We start from the raw sequence: 13090 nt of genomic DNA on the forward strand, positions 1-13090 counted from the left end.
GTACACGAAAGAACAACATAAAACGAGGGCCGTACGGGTGCAAACATGCACCAACATTTTAACACAAGGCCATAGGTAAATTTTTATAATTTTTTTTAAATATTATGACCAACTTGACAAATTAGTATTAGTCATAAAATGTAATTAAAATGAAAATGCGTAGTTACAGAGAAGATATTAAACATCTGAGGCCCTGCGATAAGTAAAGAGTTAAGACACTGAGAGTAAAAGTATTTTTATTAGATAAAATAATGCAGGGGCCCTATGGTATCTAACTGTACCTAGAATTACACACAGACTAACTAACCATTAGGAAATAAATCTGATGTTTCGATAGTAACTCGCACAATTTAGAAATAGCAATTTAACTTTGGCAGTCATTTATTCAGTTTGCTACAGCAAGCACTTGTACTACTTGTACTCTCAGGTTCCCATTTTAATTATGTTTACATGTACGAGAAAGTATGAAAATCACTTGCCTCTTTCTGCTACATAATCATGCATTAAGGATAACTCTTTTTTCTCCCTAAAGCGATATGCACTACTATCGAAAACTGTAAAAAAGAAATAAAATCATATTGTCGTGCAGGCTACGAATGCCATAAAGTGGCCGCATGATAAATTAGTATTGTCCTGTGGTTCTCGCACTGACCACCACCTTTTAATATGCAGTCATTTAACGGTATGTCCACGTAAACCACAAACTAACATCGCTTGTGGTAAGTATTCCGGTCCAGATCTCATACCATTTATGTTTCTTTCAGCGTTCATTGATAAAAAACATTCATATTTAACAATCCTATGCAGGCACTAGCTCAGTCGAAGATTTGTGCATAAAGCATGGAGGGTTGTCTGGGACACAAGAATGTATCACTGACTACAAATTTGCATTAAGCTTTCGGAACAAACCCTGTGTTCAAACGTTATGAAATACCTTGAAGAAAATGACAAATTGTCAAAATGTGGTTTGAAGAGCTGTTGGCGTAAGTAATATGGTTTGTTTTTCTGACGAGAAAAATGTGACATTGCACGTCAAATGAAGGAGCAGGCGACAGAATAGATTGCACTAGACATTTTTGTCTGGTGAGCTCGTTGCTCACTAAGCGTGCAGATCGCTGTATAACTTCGCAAGCCCATTCAGTAGTTTGCACACCACGTATTCCCTCTTTCGTGGCCTAACGCGGGTCTAAGGACGTGTGGAATGTAATCATCTCTCTGTAGGCACCCAAAGGCAATCATTATCTAAACAACGTTGTTACAGGATGTGGATTTGAAGCGCCATCCACTCGAATCCAAGTCCAGTGTGCTAACCACTGCACCTCTACATCTACATCTACGTACATAAGGCTCAAGACACCGTATGGTGCATGGCGGAGGGAACCTTGTACCACAACTAGTCATATCCTTTCCTGTTCCATTCACAAATAAAGCGGGGGAAAAACATATGCCTCCTTACGAGCCCTAACTGCACATATCTTCGAGATCCTCACGTTAAATGTACTTTGGTGACTGCAGAATTGCTCTACAGTCGGATTCAAATGCTGGATCTCTAAATATCCTCAATAATACCTCGCAAATAGAACGTCGTAGTCCCTCTTTTTTTAATATGCTCTTTTTTAATTTTTTGGAGCCTCCCTTCTCCACTCACAGCCCTTCCCTGCGCTCTCCAAAGTGCCTTCATCGGCGAGCTTCAATGCTTTCGTTAATTTTAAAAGTAAATATCATGCTCCCACAAAGGGTGATTCGTAATCTTCTCACCTTTACAGCAATAAACAACGAAATAGAAGAAGCATATGAAATTTAAATTTTAAATGTTCCTCAGGGTCCATTGCCCTGACGACAGTTCCTTCTTGAGAACTGAAACTTTCATAATCTATAGTAAAACAGAAAGTGTATTTCTTCAAATGCAACTTTATAAACGAGTATATTGACGTACTTTTGTTCTTAAAGCAAAATAACAGAACGAGGGACAAAACACAGTTAGTGGCAGATGGACTAATTGATAGTCAGTCATAAGAATTTAAAGCCGGGGTCGTTACTAGGTTGTCAAACGAAAAAATAAAATAGTCACTGGGCACTTTACGGAAATAATAATAATCGTTTTATCGAAAATGTTTTTCTGTGGATAACAAAGTAATTGTCTTCTAAATCGAAAACTCCAGACGGAAATATGGAATACAAGATAACATACCCTGAAAGCAGATATTCTCGCTGAAATTCGAAGTAAATGTTTACCTTCAGAGGTTACTTCCCGCTTGGAAATGAAATATAACTTTAATGAAGGAAATATAAGTGTCTTTCAGCTGTTCTACAGGTCCAGTATCAGACAGTGTCATTCAGTAGGTCAGCAACCTGTCCCCAACACACAAGAACACATGTATTAAAATGTGGACCACACCAAGCAAACCCGGAAAGCTCTTGAGACAAGTTGCCTACGTCTATTTTTCTGTCAATGCCCTTCTAATGAAATGTTACATAACGAAAAAAATCTCAGCACATGGACCATAGAAAAGTAAATAAGGACTTCGGACGGCACAGTAGATCACGAAATCACATTGAATGAAGAGAAAAAAGAACACACTCCCATATCACCATAAGCTTTTTGCAATGATATTTTCCAGTAATTTGCAAAGGTTTTGCTATATTCCTCCGTGTTTGTTCCTTACCGCGTTCATTCATCAAAAATTTCAAGAAATATAATTGATGATGAATTTTTAGGAAGACTATTGCATGAATTGTTTATTCCATAATTCAGGTCGTATAATTTTTCTTTGTTTTGGGCTAGGGTTTCCACTGTGGTATGATGACACTGCGACGCTATTCATAGCGATTCTGTCTGTAAATCGCTGCATGTCTCTTGTGGTGTCCCAGATGACACGAAATTTACGGCACCCAAACCGATGTTCGAGTGTGTCCTCTTCTGCACATACAACGTGTGATTGGAATGCTTTAAGAATGGATCCGCTACTGTTTATTGGTTTGGCGGGCAGGTACACTGAGGGTGGGGAGTGAGTCATTGCCTTTTCTTTGAACGTCCTCTGACGGGAAACCGCATTTCCTTTATTCAGTTCGTTGTGGCAGATGGTTGAGTGCGGGACCGTTAGGGCTTGTTGCCGGATTCTGTCTGCGTGCAAATGGACGTAAAAACGGATCAACGCGATTTGTGAAATTTTGTTTTAAAACTGACAAATCAGCTTCTGAGAGTTGCAAACTATTAAAAACAGCTTTTGCAGATAATTGTATGAGCCAGTCAAATGTTTTCGTCTGGTTCAACAAATGTAAAAATTTCCGCAAATCATTTGAAAATGAACCACGGTCCGGCCGTCTTTCCGCTTCAAAAACGAATGAAAATGTTGTGAAAGTTCGCGTCTTAGTGCGCTCTGATCGTAGACTTACAATTAGGGAGATGGCTGACGAACCTAATTTAAGTTTCTATGCAGTTCAGGCAATTTTAACTGGAGATCTGAACGTGCATCGAGTGTCCATAAAATTCATTCCAAACGTGTAGTCAAGTGACCAGAGACAATACCGTCTTGAAGTGTTCCAAGAACTGATTAATCGGACTAAAAATTACCCAGATTTGTTAAATAGTGTATTTACAGGTGACAAATAGTGAGTACATGGATATGGTCCTGAAACCAAAGTGCAGACTTCGCAGTGGAAGACTCCAGGTTCTTTTTATTCTACCGGTTTTGTGCATCATGAATTTACCCCTGGAGGACAGGTAATTAACTAGGAATACTACAAATGTGTCCTTGAACGTTTGCGCGAAAAGGTGCGGAAGAAAAGGCCTGCATTGTGAAAAGACTGTAGTTGGGTGCTGCACTATGACAATGCTCCCGCTCATCGTGCCTTCTCCATCGTACCTTGGCCATTTTTGGCCAAATTCAAAATTACTGTGCATCCACAACCGCCATACTCCCCTGATTTGGCACTTGCGGACTTCTATCTGTTTCCTAAACTGAAATTTTCACTGAAAGGGAAGCGATTTCACTCGACTGAAGACATCCAGGCAAATACGGAGAGCGTCCTTAACACACTTCAGGAAAAAATTCCAGGAATGCTTTCAAAAGTGGATACACTTTTGGAGTCGGTATGTTCAGTCAGAAGGGAACTATTTTGAAGGAGATGCATCACAGTAGCATGTAAGTACCACCAATGAACAATTACAAGCCCATTTTTAAAACTTCCCAATAACACCTCGTATGTCGTAGTCACTTGATCGGAGTGAACACTCCCAGATAGCACTTTCGAGGCTAGATCTTCCCGCACAGTTTTCCACTAGTACTGTGGCAGTTGCATCTCTCTTTTACCCACGAAGTGTGGTAGCGATATCGTTGACTCTGTTCACTTTCAAGTCACCATGTAGAAGGTAGCTGGTGTCGAGATAAAACCGACGCGGGAAGTTCAGCACATAGGGGTTGCTACTGATTTGGACTGGGGCATCGGGTGATTTTGACTGGAATTTATGAAATAATGTTGCTGTTACTGTTGGACTTCAAGAACCTTTTTCAGACACGGCTTTGGTACGTTTGATGAAAAGCACTGCGCATTTGGCGTGTAAGTCTATTAACCCCAGTCCAAACAATCTGCGAGTGAGTGAGGTGAGCTACAGGCCATGTGATGATTCAAGTTATCGATGTTTAACAATGTCTACAGGTACGCAATAGAACTAACTCTGCTGCTGTGTGGTTCTGATGGCTGTTGAAAGAGAAAATCGGCGGTTTGGAAAGAAGCACACATTGCATTCTGTTAGTCACATACATACGCACTTAAACAGAAATATGTCAAAAGTTTCATCTGTCTATTCAACACACACACACACACACACACACACACACACACACACACACACACACACACATATACACAGGCATATATGTACACACAGTGTGCGGTCTCAATCACATTTGAGCAAATAGTGTGAGAAAGGAAGGATTCCCAGCCCATCCACATATACAACATGGTGTGACAGCTACACTCAGGTATGTACCTCATGATGCTGCAACCGAAAGACTACTTGGCACACCGTATGCTGAAATGCACCACCACTGTGCAGGCACTCCTTGTAATCCTCAACAGTGAGACCCCGTGAGGCTACACATTGCATATCCCTAGGCCGCATTTGGATGGCGCCTGCATCTATATATGATACATACGGTTTTGATCAGAGCCTCATAAATACATGTGATATATTCCGTGACATGCAGAGTGACTCCCTGGTGCGTCCAGAGCACCTAGTGCTGCGAAATGATTTCAACCCAATCTGAAGACAATCCTGGCGAATTAGCAGAGATTCAGAAACCCCAAGCAATGTCTCAGTTTCTGGATGAGACTTATTACAACCATCCATGGCATGCCCTTCAACCAGCATCCTTGGTTGAAGGTGTATGTTGAGGTTAGTAATAGGAAGAGGGCTATAGCAATGTGTGATGTTGAAAAGGATTTTTATAAGTTAATGAAGTTAATTTGGTTTACCATTGGGATGCACATTGTAGTGTATCACCAGGCCAAATTCTAAGTGGGCTACTATCTCCAATGAAGCACAAGTCATTGTGGAGACGGGTAAGGTTTCAATGGATTTACAAAGCCTGTCTGCATCACTATACATACACTGGGCCTCTCCAAACTCCAGATGTACCGCTCCACTATGAGTTTGCAAAATCAAAATTCGTTTATTTCAAGTTACTTTGTATGTGTACATACAGCTTCATCTACTGGGTGAAAGGCTGCAATGCATAAGAAGTAGTTAGCTACAATCTAGAGGAATTCGATACTTCTGGATAGGAGGCTGATTAGACTTACTGCTTAACACCTCAGAAGAAGAAGTGTATTGGCCTCATGAAAGAAGAGGTGAATTGCTGGCAGACTGTGAAGTTTGTGTGACTCAGACCCACGATGCATGCATCCCATATATATGCAGGTGCCACCCAAAGGTGGGCTAAGGATGTGCATCGTGTGGCCTCACAGTCTCTATGATTGAGGATTTCGAGGGGTGCCTGCATGGTGGTAGTGTACCTCCACATATGGTGCGCCAAGTAGTCTTTGACATTATACTCTCTTCAAAAGTGGTTATTGGACACATAACATACATATTTTTGTATACCAAATATAAAGACTGCATTTTTTTTTACTCAAGCACATGTGTGCACATTAAAAGTTAAACCTACTCGGAGGTGGGCACGATCCTGGGACATGATTTTAAGAATCATTGTTTGTAGGCCTACGCCACGAATCCCTAAATATAATCGGAAGGTATTATGTATTACAAAAAGCATCCATGATTATTGAATACCATTTGCGTCAGATTGGCCGAAAATGGTATTCTATGCTCGATCAATTTAAGTTTTCATCATGAAGGATCGAAGGGGTGAGAGAACTTCCACCCTCCTTCAAATGAGAAGAAAGTCATTACCGATTTTCGAACTTCTGTAAGAACATAGCACCCTTTGATCACTGACAAGAAACCATCGTTTGATTTCTGCATGCTAACTGAGACCCACCTCAGTATAATGCTGTCCATCCACATCACCGTTCGTACCAGAATAAGTGTCGGCTTCTAAATTGAAGAGATCATCGAAAGAAGCATTTAATCCTATTTTCTTTCGATTTCTCCTAATTTTCACACAGTACGACTGCCGCTGAGAAAAAGACAAACGAAAATTTTAATCTTAGGCATGGTATTTTACATTTCACAAGTTATTCAAGTTCTTTGGATCACTGTTCACAAGTTAATGCCTGCTTCTTAGAAAAGATGTCAGAGTTCAATATAAGGTAATACTCGAGAAGTCGGCTCTCTGCCGAATGGCACGGCGAGTGTGGATGGTCTGCTGGCTTGGCTTTTGCTTAGTAAGTGAAAAGTCTTGAGTTCGTTGCACGCCAGCGACAAAAATCTACAGTCGCACCAAAAGGCATCATTCACCTCTGGCAATACCAACTGAAGAAAGACGAGCCCGCAGTTATTCTGAATTATCGTCAAACATGATGTACTCCCACTACTGAATGGCGTGAAAACGGATTAGATTAGACGGTCGCAGAGGCCAATGTCATGGCAGTTTAAAATTCCTTAAATTATTTACTCACAAAATGTAACCTTTATATTGTAGGCTTCCAATTTATTGCGGTTGCTGCTAGTCTGGTTTCTGCATGCAGCCGGCCGAAGTAGCCGAGTGGTTTTAGGCGTTACAGTCTGGAACCACGCGACCGCTATGGACGCAGGTTCAAATCCTGCCTCGGGCATGGATGTGTGTGATGTCCTTAGGTTAGTCAGGTTTAAGTAGTTCTAAGTTCTAGGGGACTGATGACCTCAGATATTAAGTCCCATAGTGCTCAGAGCCATTTGAGCCATTTCGAAGGCATTAAGAAATAGGTACCCCTATGCCAGAAGGTCTAGGGACTAGGTTTGTTCTGTAAACAGAGAAGAAAATACATTGTCAGGTTAATTAGAGTATAAAAATGTGACGAATAATCTATGTACAGGTATGAGGAAGGGAATAATTTGTGTGCAGGTATGAGGAAGTCTGCATTGTCATTTGAATTTTGTGTGCAAACATGTGTGAGACAGACACTTCTAACTGCAATAGATACGTATTCTGCCCCTAAAATGATAGAAAAAGACGCTTGCGCCACTTTATCATACGTAAGTGCGCTATGCTGTAGAATAAGTTGTAGCTTTAAGGATTAGTAACTAGAGCAGTGGATAATGGACTGTGCAGATTTAAAGGAGAAAAAGAGTAAAGTGATGAACTATTGAACAGTAAAATTTGTTACAGTTGTGGCAATTTGTACCAAGTAGTCGAGAAAAAACTGTGAAGGTACAATTAGGCCCTTGGGAACATTAACTGTCCAGTCAAACGGATAGCAACTGTTAAACTATGAATGACCTAGACTGTATGCAGCAAAGCTCCGTACTGAGAAAGATAGGTTTTTACAAGTTTTACTGCGTTTTTGTCGTTTAGTTTCAATAACTTTGAATTGAACACAATAAAATTTTGTTACAGACAAATATTAGATAGAGCTGCTGAATATACACTCCTGGAAATTGAAATAAGAACACCGTGAATTCATTGTCCCAGGAAGTGGAAACTTTATTGACACATTCCTGGGGTCAGATACATCACATAATCACACTGACAGAACCACAGGCACATAGACACAGGCAACAGAACATGCACAATGTCGGCACTAGTACAGTGTATATCCACCTTTCGCAGCAATGCAGGCTGCTATTCTCCCATGGAGACGATTGTAGAGATGCTGGATGTAGTCCTGTGGAACGGCTTGCCATGCCATTTCCACCTGGCGCCTCAGTTGGACCAGCATTCGTGCTGGACGTGCAGACCGAGTGAGACGAAGCTTCATCCAGTCCCAAACATGCTCAATGGGGGACAGATCCGGAGATCTTACTGGCCAGGGTAGTTGACTTACACCTTCTAGAGCACGTTGGGTGGCACGGGATACATGCGGACGTGCATTGTCCTGTTGGAACAGCAAGTTCCCTTGCCGGTCTAGGAATGGTAGAACGATGGGTTCGATGACGGTTTGGATGTACCGTGCACTATTCAGTGTCCCCTCGACGATCACCAGAGGTGTACGGCCAGTGTAGGAGATCGCTCCCCACATCATGATGCCGGGTGTTGGCCCTGTGTGCCTTGGTCGTATGCAGTCCTGATTGTGGCGCTCACCTGCACGGCGCCAAACACGCATACGACCATCATTGGCACCAAGGCAGAAGCGACTCTCATCGCTGAAGACGACACGTCTCCATTCGTCCCTCTATTCACGCCTGTCGCGACACCACTGGAGGCGGGCTGCACGATGTTGGGGCGTGAGCGGAAGACGGCCTAACGGTGTGCGGGAAGGTAGCCCAGCTTCATGGAGACGGTTGCGAATGGTCCTCGCCGATACCCCAGGAGCAACAGTGTCCCTAATTTGCTGGGAAGTGGCAGTGCGGTTCCCTACGGCACTGTGTAGGATCCTACGGTCTTGGCGTGCATCCGTGTGTCGCTGCGGTCCAGTCCTAGGTCGACGGGCACGTGCACCTTCCGCCGACCACTGGCGACAACATCGATGTACTGTGGAGACCTCACGCCCCACGTGTCGAGCAATTCGGCGGTACCTCCATCCGGCCTCCCTCATGCCCAGTGTACGCCCTCGCTCAAAGTCCGTCAACTGCACATACGGTTCACGTCCACGCTGTCGCGGCATGCTACCCGTGCTAAAGACTGCGATGGAGCTCCGTATGCCACGGCAAACTGGCTGACACTGACGGCGGCGGTGCACAAATGCTGCGCAGCTAGCGCCATTCGACGGCCATCACCGCGGTTCCTGGTGTGTCCGCTGTGCCGTGCGTGTGATCATTTCTTGTACAGCCCTCTCGCAGTGTCCGGAACAAGTATGGTGGGTCTGACACACCGGTGTCAATGTGTTCTTTTTTCCATTTCCAGGAGTGTAATCAAAATAGATTAGTTGCTCAAGCTTTACGGAGTGCCTTCCACATGCTTACCAGTAATTTATTTCACAATAACACTTAGGTCCTATATGAGCGTTACCTAAGTGACTGTGTACGCGCAGAGGATATTAGTTATTTTCTGGTAGGAAGTGTAAAGATTTTAAATTTCATGTAATTCTCAGTGAAACCCACCGAATTTGTTATAATGAACTAGTTGAATAAGACTCATCCAGCAAGATAGGTTGCTGTGCTTCCACACTGGTTCCACTGACATATAAAAAGCTTGACACTATACCACTGCACAGTTAAGTATTCATTCCCAGTTAATGGACTACCCAACCAAGCAACGACCTATTGGACACAGTAGAACATCGAATAAATAGGATTACATTGCTGAATTGGTATATTTCATTAATCGGATATGCAGACAGCAACATCTAAATGGCAGCGTCAGTTAGAAAGACTTACAATTAAATTGAAGTACCGTCGCTGAAACAACTAGTGCCAGGTAAAGTAATTACACTTGTTCAGATTATTTAGAAACCCGATTCTGAAGAGGGTGACATAATTGTCAACCACTTTACACCATTTTAAAGAGTTATTTTGCAAGGAATCAATTTTGATCAATTTTTCCACACTCAGTAATCCATGTCTTTGCAATAATAGGAATCCGTTTCTGAATTAGGGACTAAACCAAGGTAAGTTTACTTCTGCCAGTCCTAGAGATATATAAAATACCATAAGGAATTTTATGAGAATATGTGTCCGCGCAATTCACACATGGATTACCTAGAGAACGTCATAATGATATCCCACTAGGACACAGTAACCTAGTTATATGTTGAAAATACCAATAAATTTCGGGAGGGACGCCACACAGGTATGTTACACCGAGCGAGAATTTCTATTGCGCGGTTTCTCCCTTTCCCCGTCCGTCTGCTTAGCTGAATGTTGGGTTAGGCGCCCTCTGTAATAATAATAATAATAAAAAAACTGAGTTAATGGAACGGCGATGAACTTGAACAAGCGTCATAGGACAACCGCCCCGAACAAATAGAACAAACAATCATCAAGAAAATTACGTCAAGAAAAGAAAAAAAGTAACGTGCTTGCCTCCTATGCAGCGGGCCCGAGTTCGATTCCCAGTCGGGTTGGAGATTTTCTCCGCTCATGGATTGCGTGTTGTGTTGTCATCATCATCATTTCATCCTCATCACCGACACGAGAGTCGCCCAATGCGGCGTCGACTGAAATAAGACTCGCTCTTGGCGGCCGAAGTACCCCGGATGGGGCCTCCCGGCCAACATTGCCATAAGATCATTTCGTTTTTTTCCCCCTTCTCTATCGCAAGCCGGCCATCATGAAGCGTGTGTGCTTCACGCGGAATATAGCCAATCTCCACACAGTGGACGGCGTGCGTATTTGTTTGGCCACGCCGTAAATTCGCACATGTGCGACTACGAGGAAAACAAACTGTGAAGCAACCTTTAAGTCACCCTGTCATCCATGGCTAATCCTACCACCCGATAGGAAAAACACGATTTCGATTCCATTACAGTTACATTGTAATGTTCTTCTTAGAAAACAATAGAAAATAAATAGTAAAAGGTAAATATTTAATGGTGAACTAGTCACAAATTTCGAGTTATGTTCAACACATAGGCATCAAATTAATAGCTTGTTCCATAGTCGTATACCGAACAAACTATTCATGGCTCATTTCTGGACACGTTCAGTGCTCTTTCTAAACTTTCTTGTAAGCCTCTTTGAAAATATGTTATTGGTTTCCACAAGTAATATGATTTCGCGATTTAATCCCAGGAACTAATATTATGGTCAATTTGGTTATTGCCTCAATATAATTTTTCCACCCTAATTGCCACCCCAATATTTGGCTTGGTTTTTATTACCTATCATCTTGACGTAGGTGATTAATAGAGGTTCATATATTGCCTAGGGCCATGCTACTGTGTGCATCTTTGTGATTCACCAACTAAGAGAAAGATAAGCCAACATCCGAACCATGCATGAAATAGTTGACCTTAACAGCATTGCAAGTAAAATTACGGTTATGATAAAATCTTATTCGAACTATAGTCCAACCAGTGCTTATTCCAGACTAACATCTCTGATTTTGAAATCAAACCAAGATGAAACACTGTGAGTATTGATTAGTTCCATACTAAAACTCTGAACCTCCGGTACCAATTTTGTGTATTCAGTCTACGAAGCCACTGAGACTATCGAGTTTCAACTTAGAAATTAATAAATATTGATTGTATCTTTCTGAATTTGCACAAACAGCGGTTCCACGTATACCTTCTGCGTGTACTGCGAATCAATATAGGTGTTGATGCACCCTAATAAAATGGAATATTGGCGTGAATATTCATCGTGACTACTACCTGAGGAGTCGAAGCGACGCACCGCGACACGCCGCCTGGGCGCGTGCGCAACTCGACCCCGGAACGGTGCACATACCAGGTGCCGATAGGCAACAAACTGCTCCACAAGCCACACGCTATAGAGCGCACTAGCCACCCATTACAATCGACTTTAAGAGCTTTGATAATATAAGCCATTATACACTATTTAATACGCAAGTGATGCAACACTCCTTCTCAATATGCTTACTGCTACACGCCTTACAGTACTGTATTTACTAGCAGAAACCATGACTAAAGAAGTTTTACAAGGTTTGAGCCCATAGCGAACCTGCCCCTACGACCGGAATTACTCAGTCCCTACTGGACAATCTCGTCGGGTTAAATCGACCTTTTGAACAAAAGAACAGTAGTACGACACCCTGAAATAACGAATCTGGAGACATAGTCGACCTTTAGCGATGAAACACAGTACTAAAGCTATTACAAATTTTTGATAATTAGCAATGTATCCTACCACACTGGAGATACACTTTCCGTTTGTAAATCCTGCCCTATTACATCGTACATTATGACAATAGAAGACACTGCAAACCCTGAGGATGAATCATATGTTGCAGCACTATACGTAAACCCAATAGTGAAAAACCGATTCTTATGTTATTGGTAATACCATGACACACTCTGCATTTGAACACGAATTACGAACTACATATTCATGAAGCAAGTTATTTTGATTTATTCGCCTAAAGACAGGTACAACTTACATATTTCGCACCAAGCCAGTCTAATGCTACTTTAAGAAGCCACACTGCGTATATCACCTTTATTACTGAGATCTCATTGCTGGACGCATCTACACACTTAAGTTCGTCACCGAAGGACTATCGATGGTGCCTACGAGAGTCGTCGATCCAGCACAGCTGTGTATTATAGCCGCAGGCAAGATGAACACTAGTGACTGAGGTGTCAAAACAAATGAGGGTTCACATTTGAATTTGTGGCACTCTCTCTAAGTACCATTGACGACGATAGGAGGTTCCAGAAGTAAGCATATGAGAGAGCCAGTAATAGTTTAAACAGATGAAAGGAAGCAGTTTTTCTTTAATAACAAGACTCAAGGAGCAATGATAACAAGAGATTAAAAGACGTCAATCAGTACCCTCACAGGAGCTAGAATTTTCAAAGTACCTGCAAAAGTTCGAGAGATTGAGAAATAAAAGATATTGTAGATTGCATCAGAATTGATAATGGA

Source organism: Schistocerca gregaria, chromosome X, assembly GCF_023897955.1.
Source record: "Schistocerca gregaria isolate iqSchGreg1 chromosome X, iqSchGreg1.2, whole genome shotgun sequence".
NCBI classification, from domain to species: domain Eukaryota; kingdom Metazoa; phylum Arthropoda; class Insecta; order Orthoptera; family Acrididae; genus Schistocerca; species Schistocerca gregaria.